This window comes from Pseudonaja textilis, chromosome 2, assembly GCF_049901715.1.
Source record: "Pseudonaja textilis isolate UNSWEBS1 chromosome 2, rPseTex1.2, whole genome shotgun sequence".
Classification (NCBI taxonomy): domain Eukaryota; kingdom Metazoa; phylum Chordata; class Lepidosauria; order Squamata; family Elapidae; genus Pseudonaja; species Pseudonaja textilis.
Window position 1 is genome coordinate 160,908,944 of NC_141991.1, and position 15,979 is coordinate 160,924,922.

The following is a 15,979-nucleotide window of genomic DNA, read 5'->3' on the forward strand; positions in this document are numbered from 1 at the left end:
ATTCTGCAAAGTATTTTATTCGCTAATAGTAAAAGGTCTCCAGTGGAAGGGATTTTACACTTTAAAGTTCATTTCGAACTGTTGATCTTCCAAAATCAGTGTATGTACAAAACTACTTTCCCTTGATCGAATTCCTTCCTGTTCTTGGCAGGACCCCTTGTAGAAATGAGTCAGCGAAGGATTAATTCCAATTATGCAGCACTTTCAAATTTCAGACTAGTAATTCTTGTGACTATTAGGGGTTGAAAATGCATACAGTATTTTAATATTGAACCTGGCTAAAGTAAATTTTGCAACAATGCATATATACAAATTTATATTTTGCTTCATAATTTCTTATTTAACATATCTTTTTATTGTGAAAAGCAAGAGAATAAAGTACAGCCAATGGAAATAATTCCCCCCCACCCCAGATTCAATTACGACAATGTTGGGAGACAATATGAGAGCCCTGCTTTTTCTAGAGGGGGTTGGTCTCTGCTTTCATTGTTTTTACTATGGCACTAATGTTTTAATAGTACCAGAAACTGATGCAATATTAGGAGGTTCATTTAAAGCTCATTTAACTATACGTTTTTAAAGCATGGAATGTAGTCAGCCAATAGTTAAACCTTTAGCTCCATGGGGCAAGAGTACTACATGCGTTATTCAAAAGAATGATTTAGATTTTTGATTCCTTAGATAATTATGGGAGAAATTCAAATATTGCAATGATGCTATTGGGAGCAGTAGAATCTCTCTGAATCAAAGAAATCACACATTTTGACTACAGGAGTAATTCGTTCTTCCTGTGAACTTTTGCATTCACCTGTTGTTCTGGGGCGGATAGCTTCTTCAGCTTTTCTACACTTGCACTGATAGGGACCTTCAACATCTCTCAATCATCAACAGCTAGATGGACTGCCAAAAAAACCCCAAAACCACGAATAGTATCAAGAAGGAATGGTGAGTGAGTGTGTGTGTGTGTGTGTGTGTAACAGTGATGGGATTCAAATGTTTTTACTACTGGTTCTGTTTGCGTGGCTTGGTCGGTGTGGCAGGGGAAGGATACTGTAAAATCTCCAGTCAGAGGCGGTATTTGCCAGTTCTTCGAACTACTCAAAATTTCTGCTCCCGGTTCTCCAGAACTGGTCAGAACCCGCTGAATACCAGTTCTGGTATGTAATTTATGAAAGGGGGGATACTTTTCTTGGCTTTTGCAGGAGCATGATCATGAAATCTATTTTGAATGCAAGAATTCATTAAAAGAGCATGAAATAACAAACATATATGATATACAGTGCCTGCCTTCCCAATATTTTACCTGCCTAATACTTTGGAGGGACTAGAAAGGTCTCAAAAGTTTGAGATCTTGCAACCGGACACCATCCCACTGACTTTCTCATTAAGCCGTTTTGAAAGATTGCTTCTGATGCCTGTCTTTTTATTTCTGTTTTCTACTTTTCAGCTAGTGGGTGATGCACAAAAATGCATGTGTATAAAGCAGCAGGATAAGCTGTGCATTAAGCAAGAGATTCAAAAGAACGTTATCAAGGATAGTAGTAATGTTATTAGGATTATCCAAAATAGCACAGAAGGGTGCAAGCTTTCAGTCTCCGAAGACTTGTTCATCAGGCCAGATGTTACAAAAACCAGGATTTAAGGAAAAAGAATTTAACATCAGTCTCAAAATGAAGGTTGTGGACTCTGTGCAGAAATTTAAGCATTTCAAGTTGAAATTGATATCTTTTGAGCCATTTTGGATCTATTTAACTATTTAGGTAATGTCACCATTTTATGGACCAACAAGAACTATTGCTGCTTTTTATGTACGAAAAAAAAGACTAAAAATAGCTCTTGGAATAAAATTGTGAAATACTCCCACTCTAAGCTAAAGTATAAAGGGAAAATTGCCTTTTTTGATTGGGAGTTCACTGTAGAGCCCATTATCTCCTGTGTAAAAAGCCCTGCTAACTAGGTCTCTCCTCTTTCCCTCTTCTATTTTTATGATTTTGCCAAAGTCATCGTTAGATATTCCAGATAGTTTTCTGGAGAGAAATGTATGATCACTAATGCAGTTGAATTGATGCTGTTGTTTGGGATGAAATACTTTTAAATCAGTCAATGGTGAAGATGGAAAGACTTGGTTTATAGGAGCAATTACATATTCTTGCAGTCCAGTTTCATATTGGTCTCTACCTTATTCCAGTAATCTTTTCCGATAATCCTGTGGAATGTGCTCTCTCAATTACATTGGTTTAGACTATATAACCATCTCAAAAACACGGAACATAGAATCATAGGGTTGGAACTTCTGAAGTCTTCTAATTCAACCCACTGCTTAAGGAGGGAGACCTTACCATTCTAGTCAAATGGTTGTCCAAACTATTTTGTATATTGTGGTGACCAGAATTGTATTTCAAGCATAGTTTCACAAGCGGTATATTTCTTGTAATCTTGATGTTATTTCTCTCTTGATGCAGCCCAGGACTGCAATTAGTATTTTGGGCAAGATTTTGCAATTTGTAGGTGTGCCTGTTTTAAAGTGCTTTATAAAAGCTGCACCTGAAGATATCTGGGCTGCAGGATAAAGTATCCAGTTTATGAATCTTTATCAATGGCAGCTCATATAAATTAGAAACATGTAAAGGCAGGTTTTTTTTTAACCATCAGTTTCAATAGCTACTGATACTTACCTTTGCTCAAATAATATTTGGCTCTTATGAAACCTGAGATCTGTAGGTCTTAAAATAGATTTCCTCAGCCTTGCGTCCTTAATAGTGATGGGACTACAACTCCTGCAATTCTTAACCAATAGCACATTGACTGGAAATTTAGTTGGAGCTATGGTATCCATAGATCTGAAGGCCAGAAAACGGAAGGTTTTTTCTTAAGAGAGACTACCTTTCTTTCTCTGATAAATCCTGGTTTAATTTAATCAGTGATTTGTATATTTGCCTCTAGAAAGAAAGCAAAGCCTGGGAATGATTCCTCTTTGCATTTAAAAAAAGGATTCGTCTTTCTATCAGATGGAAATATCTAGGATCACACATTATAATTTTATATGATTGCTCATCATAATGTTCTTGGAATATGTATTGTAAAACAACATACAAATGGTGAAAATAATTAATCTTCAAGAGAATGCTTGTTTTTCCCTTCCCATCTGATACATACAATGCCAAGCTGCAAGAACAGTTTTGACTGCTGGGCTATGAATATTATATATTGTCGGCACGACAGCTTTGTAGGATTTTAAAGAAACCAAAAAAAAGCAAGAATAACAACTGTGGAAATGGAGCCTGGGATTCTGCTTTCTATAGCATTTGATGAAATAATTAATTAGAATATGACTGATAGCAGTATCTGAATATAGAACTGCATGCCCAAAATTAGCATACTTAATCTTCCTTTAATGAGGATCATGTCTGGATACAAAAGGATGGCCCAAGAGATAAGGGATAAGGAGTATAGGCACCTGCTCAGGCTGGGAATTTAATTTCAGGACTAAAACTGTTCTCAGCCCTTCTTCTACCAACCGATCTGACATTTTAGCCAGTGTGTGTGTGTTGTGCAACCGGTCTAAAATAGCTTTGGCCCAGAAGTTGGAGGAGAGCTGTAGCTGCTTGTTTGGGAGGCAACAAAAGTTCATATTTGTCGAGGCAACTCCTTTTAAGTCACACATTCTGAAATGAAGCTTTGACATGGAAGAAAAGTTCTGGACACAGCTATAGGAAATCATCCATTTGTTTGAATGCAACCTCTTCACCCCATATTCCAGGATAACCCCCCTTTTTTAAAGGCTAGACTGTTGCTTTTCCTTAGAGACTTGGAGTGTGTATCAAAAATGTTCAATACTTGCTGTTAAATGAACCCTGCTGTGTTTAATGTGGAAAAGGTTGACTGGACTCCTGTAGAGGCACCCATCTTGTCCAAATCCTTAGTATTGCCTGGCCTGGATTGTTTCCCAAATCAATTCCTAGTGGGCAAAAGTACCCTTCTTGCTTTTGTGTTTTATAATTTTCAGTAGTTCAGGAAAAGGTAACTAACTTTGTGACCCTTTTCCCCATATGTCACCCAGTAATCTTTTTGATTTATTAATTGGTTCTATCTATAAAAATGATTCATTCAAACCTCCACCCCCATTTCTTTCCTCTCTCCCTCCATGGGACTGGGAATGACTTGTTTCTTATCCACCCCTCTTCTTTCCCGCTTCCAACTTCCCCTCCGTGTACACGGCACGGCCTGACATCCCTGTGCCTGAAAATCTGCCAGTGGGTTACTTAGAAGACGGGGGATAGAAATGCAAACAAGTATAAAAACAATGTGTCTCTTTTCCACTGTGCTTGCGTTTGTCCCCACAAGAAATGAACCAGGATCAAATAAAGCAGGCAAACAGGTGGCTGTGTGTGTGTTTCCAACAGATGGCTGCTGTTGCACCGGCCCTTTCCACAACACATCTGAATAACGAACTGTGGTTAGCAAAGGACACCTGGTGACTTATGTATGGTACACTAAGGTTTAATCTAGAGCCTTTCTGATTTATGCCTGTCATTTTTTGCCATAGCATCATACCAAATGTATCCCCTTCCCATAACTGTTTTTTTTTTCTTCATTTTTGATTATTTCTATTCCTCTTACGGCAGTCCCCAACTGAAATTTGCCTACATCGGCAACTCAGAATGCATAGCTTCAGAATGCACAGCAAGGTAAGAGGAGGCTTAGCAAGCGTGCAGTAGTGAAATGGCTGACTGAGAATAGGCACATACGCAACTGAGATGTCTGCACTGTTTGAATAATGGGGCAAATAAGGCTGGAGTTGACAAGCCTGAAACGGACTAGCAAGCAGTGGAGGAAACAGCTAAGAGGCTGAAGTTGGCATGCCAAAGCTGATTATAGTTGATGCTCACTGTGGCGATTGCTTATTTGCTAGAACATTCTCTAGCTGGGGGGAGTACTGTTGGGGTTGAGTACATAGTTAAAGATGCTCATTTTATTATGTTATTTTTCCATATAATTCAACAGGACAGAAAATCTTCAGTCCATCAATATTGAAAAACATGCCCAAACTTTTTGAGCTGGTTTCTAATGAACTCTGAAGTCCTCCCCGCCACCCACCCACTTTTTTCTTTTGTGTGTGAAGAAAATGGGCTGAAAAATGATAATTTCTGTTTGAAAGCAAAAGTCGTTCTAGAGCTAGAGAATGCAACACAAAATTTGTAACGTGCACTTTTCAAGAATGCTAATCGAGACTTTGATGTTTATAAATGGAAAGCAGTCCAATTATAAAGGAGCAATACTGCCATGTTTTTAAGCAGATGTTTCTGAGCTGATGATTCCCTTCCCTCACATGTACACCCCACCCCCAGCTGCTTTCTCCATCTCCTGCAGCAACCGACTAGAAGTTCACAGGGGTTCTGTAATGACTTCTAATGGCCTCACTCATAGGCAGAATATATCTAACTGTAGCAGCAGCCAATTCAGAAATATAATTATGGGGACTGTTACCAAACACCTTCACTCTAAAGATATTGAAGGCTACTCAATCATATTCTGACAAGAACACCGTTGCCTTGGCGGCAGCTCCTGTTTTCAAGATTATTTCCACAGCCCATTAAAACTATCCCAGAACATCACTATCACCAAGTGTCAAAATTATCAATTAATGCATGAACCTTCACAGGGAAATGGGAGAAGATGCTCCTTGAGGGTTTCCACCCACCCACCTCTGCTAGATTCTTGTACTCAGGGCCCTTCTACAATGTGTTAAAAGCAAAGCGGCTTAGTGGATTATTCCAGAATCTTCAACATAGTAAGCAGAGGTGTATATAATGCTGTGACAGAGTACATAGTTTTTTTTTTTTAAGTAAAAGGGTCCCAGGTTCAATCAAAACACAGTTGCCCGAATGATTTTATTTGAAATTCTGGAAAAGGATGGACCAGCAGTCGAGCGCAGGCCATAATGAGCTGGAAGAGACGATAAGAAAAGCAGTGCAAGGAGGCCTAACGCAGTGTTTGTCAACCTTGGCAGCTTGAAGATGTGTGGCCTTCAACTCCCAGAATTCTGGTTGGGGCTGATTGGGAAATTCTGAGAGTTGAAGTGCATACATCTTTGGGTAGCAAAAAGCAGAAACTTCAAGCAGCCGGTTTGAAGTAAAACGAAGTAGTAAATGCATTGTTCTTTAAAAAATACCTAGACATTTTTTGTCCAAAATAATTTTACCAATTTTGGTGACAGTACTATGTATTGTAGAAAGTTACCACCCACCCTTCTCTTGGAAAAATGAAATATTTTAGGAAATATTAAAAAGGCAGAATATTATACCTCCCTGGATGAGAAAAGGAGAAACATGCTCTTGGAAAGCAGCCCCCACCTTTGTTAATAGCCCCAGAAAGACTGGGCCATCCTATATACAAGACAAAAGGTTGGGCCAGCTTATCTACAAAATAAAAGACCTTCAACCCCAGGACATGATAGGATTAGCCCCCACTCAAGACCCAAAGCAGGGCAAAGCCTTTAAGCCATAATAGGAATTGCCCAATACCCTTTCAGAAGACAACCCTCTTCACTGCATCATCAGCCAGCAAGATTCAACCAAGCCTGGGACTCAAGACAACCTACAAAATTACACCTGCATGGCCCCATGGGATTCTTACAACCAATCAGAATACATGCCCTTCCCACAGGAACAGGAAGCAAGTTCAAAGCCAAAGAGAGGGTGTCTCTCTCTCTCTCTCTCTCTCTCTCTTACCCATGCGCTCGATTGCCCAGGACCTCAAACTATGTGGTCCTGTCCACCATCTTTCCAAACAGCTTCCATGTTTCCAATGTCTTTCTCCCAACTTGGAATTGAACCCAGATGGACATTTCTTCCAACAGTATCTTTGAATGAAGCAGGCAGAATGCAATATAATTGCTCTTCTCATTTAAGGGCATGGATCAAGTGAGAGACAGTCTGGAGCCCATAAAATATAATGGAATATAATGGTATCTTGGTTGCGAGAATAAGTTTTTGATGAACGTTTGTCAACCTGGTTGTTGTTTCTAATTATTTTGGGCTAGAGCAAGATTTCTTTTCCCCTCCACTGCTTTTGTTTGGTGTTCCAGTAAAAAAGGGCTTATAATATCCATCAAAATATCCCCACACAAAAATCAATGCAAGCTCACCACTGATCCCTATTATTTTTAAAACAGAAAAATAAAAGTGCTTCCTGGGGAAATTTTCTAAGCAATTTCCATAGAGAAATTATTAACATTGGAAGAGACAGAAAATGTGTAAAAACACAGATGAAATGCTGACTCATAGCTTGCCTAGGCTCAGGAATCTTGAGTATTATTTGTTTTATTGTACTATACTAATTAACAAAAGATGCCCAAATAATATTGTTAAAAATCAACACAACTTCACAAATTATAATCGTAACAATAAAAATGTAAAATGTCTCTGAATTATTGACAGAAAGCTCTAGAAGCTTTGGCTACAGTCATCCTCCTTCCAATGTGCTGATTTTGCCCAGAGAGAGTTGGGCAAAACTCTGGAATACTGGAGGGAGGTCTCCAGCTGCCTTAAAAACCACACAAAAGCAGAACAACCAAGACCAGGCTCATCCTAGGACCTGGCAACAACTTTTTGCACCACACAAGTACCTGAGTAGAGTTATCATATCTGCTAAAATTGTTCTTTATAATAATAAAGGTAGAATACAAATAAATGAAATGTATGTATGTATGTATGTATGTATGTATGTACATAAACCTTACATTCTTTCAAGCTTGCAAATATCTCCTTGTGAGATGGGAAAAGAGAGGCAAAGCTTCTTCAGTACAGAGAAGCTATTCCATACATTAATTTCTGCCTTTTGATTTTTATTTTTTTGTAATTGGGATGGACAGTGACCTGAAATTTGGAAAATTTAGGCACGGCTCAGCATTAATAAATATGTACCGATTAATATGTGCTGGATCTTTTTCTTGGCAATCTGGTTACTCTAGCTTCACCGTTTTGTCAAAGTTGAGTTGAAAGGCTGACAAAGAAAAAACTACTCTGAGGCTAGGTGCAGATTTTAACTTCCTAAAAATCTTCATACTCTCTCTCTCTCTCTCTCTCTCTCTCACACACACACACACACACACACACACACACACCACATACCACACACGCGTGCACACACGTGTCAATTCTGAGCATTAGCTGTGAAAAAAATGCGCCTGAAAGCAATGCCTTTGGGAATATCTAATATCAGACAGATGGCTGAACAAAACTCTTAATGATGGTCTGTCTGCCTTCTGCAAATTCTTGCTCAACAGCTTTTACAAGAGGATTCATACAAGAATTTAGCTTGACCATTTTCTATTATTTCAACTGTAGACTTGCTGAAGAAGCCTAACATTTGTACTTTGACTTGCCCATTGTGCAAAGCAAAATGCTTTTTATCCCAGGGAAGGGGGAGTGGTTTATCATAATTAGCAGAACATGCACATCAGTGATTAAATTTTCCATAAATGGGTTATTTCAAGAAGGACAATGATAAATAATTGCACACTCCCATGATGCGGCACTGAGATAGTTGTTAAAATGGCAGTAGGCTTGTAGATGTCTTTCTCTGGAACTGCAAAATAACTTTGGGGCCTTGGAGGTTTGGATAAGATTTATGAGCAGCCATAGCTTACAAATGCCTTATAAAAAAAACAGCAAACACCTAACATCTAACTAAGAAAAACTGCAAAGTAAGTGTACCCTTGAGAGTGTGGAAGCCCACAATTCTTGTCTAAGAATGCCTCTGTCAGCTCCTCATTTTGGCCTGTTTCTCCTGGCAAGAAGAAGAGAACAAACAAAAATTCTAAAGGCAACAAGTTAATGTAACCCTTTTCAATACTACCCTTTAAAAATATTAATTCAATGAATTTCCAAGTCTGGAAGGCTCAACATCACATTTGGCCTGACAAGAAATATATCACCTAGAAGTATGAGTGAGAAAGTAATCCATAAACCTGGCAAGAAATGATAGTTGAGCAATAAAGTATCAATGGCCCAGGTTGGAACAGTTTCTAACAGTCAAAGCTCTTAATAAAAGGACATTTTTTCCAGGAAAGAAGTCTGCTCTTACAGCAGCTGAGCATGCTTGCTGGGGACGGTTCATCACTACTCTCAAAAAACACAAGCAATGTTAATGGTTAACACTTAGATGATTTATACAGTGCTAATGGTTAATATTTGGAAGGGAGACCACAAGGAAATTCCTTTGTTGCAGGTAAGAGCTGGGCATTGAAAAAGCATTTTGGAACAAGGCAGTGTCAACCTTCTTCCAGTTTGGAAGAAGAGAGCCAATTTGGTGTAGTGATGAAGGCCTCGAAACCATGACCCTATCAGTTCTACCAGAGGCCTCTCTTAGCCATGAAAGCCAGCTTGGGCCAATCATTTTGTCTTAGCCTAACCTATCTCAAAGGGTGGTGGTTGTGGGTGTCCCATACTGGCAGGCTTGAAGACCTGCATTCCTATTGGTCCGGAAGAGTCAGGCCATGATTGGACGAAATAAGCGCTCATGATTGGTTCGTAAGGGGCTTGCCACGATTGGGTAAAACCAAGCGCGGCAAGCTCAAAAAGCTGTCATTGGCTACAAAGCCGCGGCCAGTTCTATAAAAAGAGCTGCAGCGGCTAGGGTTTCTGTCTCAGAATCTGTTTGCTAAATAAAGAGATGTTGTTCATTACTCGTGCCTTGCCTCTCTATGGGACCCACCGACCAAACTTAACACTGGTGACGAAGATGGGATTCTGAGACAACAAGTCTAAATCAGCACGTGGCAAACAGCACAGAGACGACCAGCGAAATGGCCAGCAGCGCCGCATCACCCGCACCATTTAACCCAGCCAGCGAGGACTGGGAGTCCTACATTGATCGTTTCCAAATGTTTTTGGAATCCAACAACCTAAAAGATGCGACCGGCAGCAAAAAACGAGTGGTCTTTTTAACGCATTGCGGACCCGCCGTTTTTAAAATGGCCAAGGCACTCGCGAAGCCCGCAGATGTCAAGACAATGGAGTGGGATACCCTAGCTCCCATCCTCTGGAACCACTACACTCCGGCTGTACCAACTCTCATCCGAAGGCATGATTTCTATCAGCGGGATCAGCGCGAGGGTGAGAACATCGAAGAGTTCGTAGCAGACCTTAGAGACCTAGGGGGTTTGTGCGGATTCACTAATTTGGATGAGGCCATGCGTGACCGGGTCATCCTCGCCTAAAAGACCCAACACTCCAAAGCAGATTGATGGCCAAGGGTGACATCTCCCTCACCGACACCATAGCCGAAGCCACCGCAGCTGAAGCTACCCGTAAATCAGCAGCGTGAATGCGGCGTTCAAACAGAACCAACCGCCAATCAACCAGCGAAGCCACTACCACACCAGAGAAACTCACAGCCTCCACCCACCATGACGACATCGAATCCCCTTCTGACAGCGAAGTGGAAGAAATTCATAGACTTCAATCGGAACGCGAGCAGCGAGACCGACACGGTCGTAAGTCGGGATACCAATGTGCTGGCTGTGGAGGCAATCACCCGCGTTCCGAATGCAAGTTCCTGGATGCTATTTGCCGTTTTTGTGAAAAGCGAGGGCTTATTGCCAAAGTATGCCGCAACAAAAGAAATTTCAGCCCCTGGCATCAGGGAAACAGCCCGAGAAGACGAGATGGCACCCCCACCAAAAACCGGACCGCCTGACTGACAACCGATGGAACCGGGACAGCCGACCCAAGAAATTCCTCGATACGCCAAGAAGAGAAGAAACGCACCAAACAGTCATCATTGGTCACGCTTCATCAATAGATGCACGGAAGATACGTGTTGAAGTCACCATCGAGAGCCAACCATGCACCATGGAAGTTGACTCTGGCTCCTACCTCTCTATGTTCTCCTGGCAGACCATAAAGTGCCTGATACCCAGCATACGCCGCCAAGAGCTAAGCAACCAGAAACTAATCTTGAGAGACTATCAAGGCAACCGCATTCCAGTTGCTGGCACAGGACACTTCCAGATTTCCTTCAAAAACCACACCGCAACCCTACCACTCACAATCGTTGATAAGGACCGCCCCAGTCTACTCGGGTTGCAATGGTTCGCACGCTGGGAATCGAGATGGCAGGCATCAACCACACAGATGATGAAGACTGGGAAGGGACACTCATACAGGACTTCCAAGAGGTCTTCGATGACACCTTAGGCAAGTACAAGGGGTCCCCAATCTCCTTTAATCTTAGCCCTGACATTGCCTCAAACCGCGCCGAGTGCCATTTGCACTCAAACCTAAGATACATGAGCAATTAAATAAGCTCATAGCGCAAGGTGTACTAGAACCTATCGACCATGCCCGATGGGAGACACCAATTGTCACCCCCATCAAACCGGATGGCTCCCTGAGAATTTGTGGAGACTACAAGGCCACCCTCAACCATGCTCTGCAGCAGAGTGCCTACCCCATGCCAGTAGTACAACATCTCCTACACTCACTGGGGGGTGACAGAATCTTTGCAAAGCTCAACCTGGCACAAGCCTATCAACAACTGCCAGTCGATGCTGAAACCGCTGAGGCTCAAACTATCGTGACACATTGAGGGGCATTCAAATGCAACTGACTCCAATTTGGAGTCAGCGATGCACCAGGGTTTTTCCAGAGCCTAATGGAAAGACTGCTGCATAGAATTAAAGGAGTCGTACCCTATTTTGACGATGTTTTAGTAGCAGCCCCCACTAAAAAGCAATTGGAAAAATGACTCAGGGCAGTCCTACAAAAATTTAAAGACTCCGGCCTCAAAGTAAAAAAAGAAAAGTGTCAATTATGTACCGAAAGGGTTGAATTCCTCTGATACCTCCCTGACAAAAAGGGAATTCACCCTACCTACAAAAAACTAAAAGCCATCAAAGAAGCCCCCAGACCAAAAAACAAAACAGACCTCCAAGCATTCCTTGGACTTGTTAATTTCTATAATATTTTCCTACCCCAGAAAGCGACTGTCGTGGAACCCTTGCATAGACTCCTCGACAAAAAGGCTTCCTGGATATGGGGACGGCGAGAGGAACATGCTTTCCAGCAAATAAAAAACCTTTTGACTTCAGACGCAGTCCTCATGCAATACAACGAAACCCTACCACTGACTGTTACATGTGACACATCTCCCTTCGGTGTTGGCGCAATCTTAAGCCATACGTTGCCAAATGGAACAGAGGCTCTCATTGCATTTTTTTCAAGAACCCTGTCCAAGCCGGAAAGGAACTACAGCCAGCTGGACAAAGAAGCCCTCGCCATCGTTTCCACCGTAAAAAGATTCCACGAATACATTTATGGTAGGACATTTTCAATTATTATGGACCATAAACCCCTACTTGGCATTTTGGCGGGCAACAAACCCACTCCACACATCCTGTCACCTAGAATGACAAGATGGTCTGAATTTCTTGCCGCTTATAATTACCAATTAATACATTGACCAGGCAAGACTATCTCGCACGCCGACGCGTTAAGCCGATCCCTCCCTACCAGACATGCAAGATGACCTGGCACCCACATTACCAATTTTACAAATAGAAACCGTATCCACACCTCCATTAACTGCGCAAGACATTGCCCACGAAACAAAAAAGGACAAACGCTTGGCACGAGTCCTCAGCTGGGTGGAGAGGGGCTGGTCAGAAACCAAGAAAAGTGAACTCTTCAAACTGTTTAAAAATCGACAAACTGAACTTTTCTCACAAAAGGGTTGCATTCTGTGGGGCGATCGGGTGGTAATACCAGAGACATTGCAGGAAAAAGTTTTGAATTTGCTTCACGACGGGCGCCCAGGCATTGTATGCATGAAAGCCCTGGCTAGGAGCTATGCTTGGTGGCCAGGCATCGACAAACAAATTGAAACGTGGGTCGCCGCTTGTAACAGATGCCAAGAGACTCACTCGGCTCCCCCAAAAGCCCCACCATTAGAATGGGAGACACCCAGAGGCCTGTGGTCGCGCATCCATATTGACTTTGCAGGAGCAACCAAGGGGCACACCTTTTTAATCACCGTTGACGCTTACTCAAATTGGCTCAAAGTAAGCAAAATGAAAACAACCACCACGGAAGCTGTCATCAAGAAATTAAATAAACTTTATCCCACGCATGGTCTGCCAGATATGATAGTATCTGACAATGGTCCCCAATTTACCGCATTGGCTTTCGAGCAATACTTGGCAGATCGCGGCATCCGACACGCATTAACATCGCCAGTTCACCCGGTGGCGAATGGCAGAGCTGAACGCATGGTTCAATTTACAAAAAAAACTCTTCACAAAATTGAACATGGCAACATCCACGAGAAAATCACCAAAATGCTTCTACTACAACACATCACACCCAACTCCACTACCAACAAAAGCCCAGCAGAATTGCTGATGGGCAGAAGACTCCGGTCACCCCTAGACCGCCTGCACCCGGCTTACGCCCTGGAAAAACCCCCTGGATCCAGCAGCAAACACCGCACCTTCAAAGTAGGAGACACTGTCTTCGCTAAAAACTTTACAGGGGACCCACTATGGCTCCCTGCAAAAATCACCCAAATCACGGGCCCTCATTCCTACCGGCTCGAAACCACCGATGGTAGGTGTTGGAAACGACATATTGACCAGCTAAGGTCCAGGCTGGCCGCCTCTCCCCTCATAGACTCTAACCAAGAAATCAGAGGGGGGGGGACCTCAAACGCAGAAAAAGAACTGGTACCTGTGCAAGCAGAACACCCCCCACATGCATTAAATAAAACCCAAACATTAAACCAACAATACTTACCAGCTAACAGGGAACCGTGGCAGACGGGTACTTCGCCTGGAAGCAGCAGCCGGACAAACTCTACCAGCCCAGAGAACCCAGGCAGGAGCAGTAGAGCAAATGACTCGAACGACCCGGAGTCACCAGGCGGGAGTCGCAGCTATAGACCCGGCTCACCCTTCCAGGCGGTTCCATTGAGGAGCTTGAGAGCGACGCGGAGCCCGTCCGAACCCGACGACGACCAGAGACATTATGAACTGCGCAAGTCAAGTAGGCAGGTACGAAGACCCGCCTACTTGCGTGACTACATTACCCTGCCCCTTGGACGAAACCAAGAGGGGAGGGGTGTTCCATACTGGCAGGCTTGAAGACCTGCATTCCTATTGGTCCGGAAGAGTCGGGCCATGATTGGACAAAATAAGCGCTCATGATTGGTTCGTAAGGGGCTTGCCGCGATTGGGTAAAACCAAGCGCGGCAAGCTCAAAAAGCTGTCATTGGCTGCCAAGCTGCGGCCGGCTCTATAAAAAGAACTGCCGAGGCTAGGGTTTCGGTCTCAGAATCTGTTCGCTAAATAAAGAGCTGTTGTTCATTACTCGTGCCTTGCCTCTCTATGGGACCCACCGACCAAACTTAACAGTGGGGAAAATAGGAAACTGTTTTGAATTGACCGTGTGTATGTGTGTAAATAAAAGGTATTATAAAATGTAATATTAGTAGGTAATTTAATCACTACACAGGCATGTCCAAGTCTCCAGAAGTGAAGCTCAGCTTGAAGGAGATTTTGCTTTTACTATGTTTATACGTCTACTGTTCAGTACAGGTTATGTACAAAAACATTTTCTAAGCATCACAGCTCTCTTCATAAATCATAATTCATCCGCTGATCTGAAAACGACTATATTTTTCTCGGTGCAACTATTCTCTCCTATGCCAACCATTAAAAGTGCAGGAGATCAAACACAGATCAGAATTCTTTATGGGAGCTATCAATCTTACCCTAGTACAGGAATGCAAGAGTTCAGGATTTCCAATCTTCTTCTTTTTCTTCAGCGTTTGTCTCGCGCTCGGGCGAGGTCCGCTAATGTCCTTGAGTACTGCTTCCACACCTCTCTGTCTGCCACGTGTGTCGGGTCTGCCTTCGCGATCTCTAGATCGGCCTTGATCGTGTCCATCCAGCGTTGTTTAGGTCTACCACGTGGTCTCGCTCCTCCGACAGTCACCTTCATTACAGATTTGATGATGGATTCTTCAGGATTTCCAATGGAGAGACAAATCCAAGATTCAAGAATCAGAACACAAGGAACATAAATTCAGGGAGTCTGGTCCAATGTAGGAAAGTTGCTTTTTAAAAGAAATCTGACTCCCACAAGGCTTACTTCAGACCTTCCAGATTTTTTCAAGAAGCCTTATCTCTGGTTATTCTACTCACTTGATATTTCTGTGTAAGTAAGGGTTGAAGATCCTTTCCAGATCAAGGGATTATCTCATTGCTCCAGATCTACAGCCTCATCTTCCAACAGATCCTCCTCTTTCTGAGGCTCTTCAGCAGACTTTTGAGTTGCAAGTTGGAAAATGTCAAGCTGTGCTCCTCCAAACTAAAGTCTGATTCTTCAGATCAGGCCATAGAATATACTTGGCTGGAACTTGGTTGAGGAGAGAAAAGCTTGAATTATAAATGAGGTGTGCTGCTTACCCCATAGTTTGCTGATGCATGATTGTTGGACTTAATTAATCTCAGAGAGGGAAATTACTTCTCAAATCTCTCCTCTGCATGTAGGCAATGTTACTAGTAGGAAACTCTACAGCAGGGGTGTCAAACTCAAGGCCTGGGGGTCAGATCCGGCCCAAGGATTGCTTATCTGGCATGTAGGACCACCCTGGAAACAGCAAAGGACTGCCCTGCGGTGCTTCTGCCACTGAAAACAGAGATCAGGAGGGCCGCATGACCTCCGTTCTCACTGGCAGAGGATTGCAGGAGGTGTCGTAGCTGAAAACATAGCTCGGGAGCACTTCGGACACAGGCACCCCCTGACATGAGTGAAATCAAGCTGGCCACGCCCATCTTGGCTCCCCAAGGTCAAACACAACCCTGGTGTGGTCTTCAATGAAATTGAGTTTGACAAGCCTGCTCTACAGGATCAGTTTCTTATCTATTTAATTTGCCCAATCCCAATTCTTCCTATATTATTGAGTTTCTTTCTGAGGG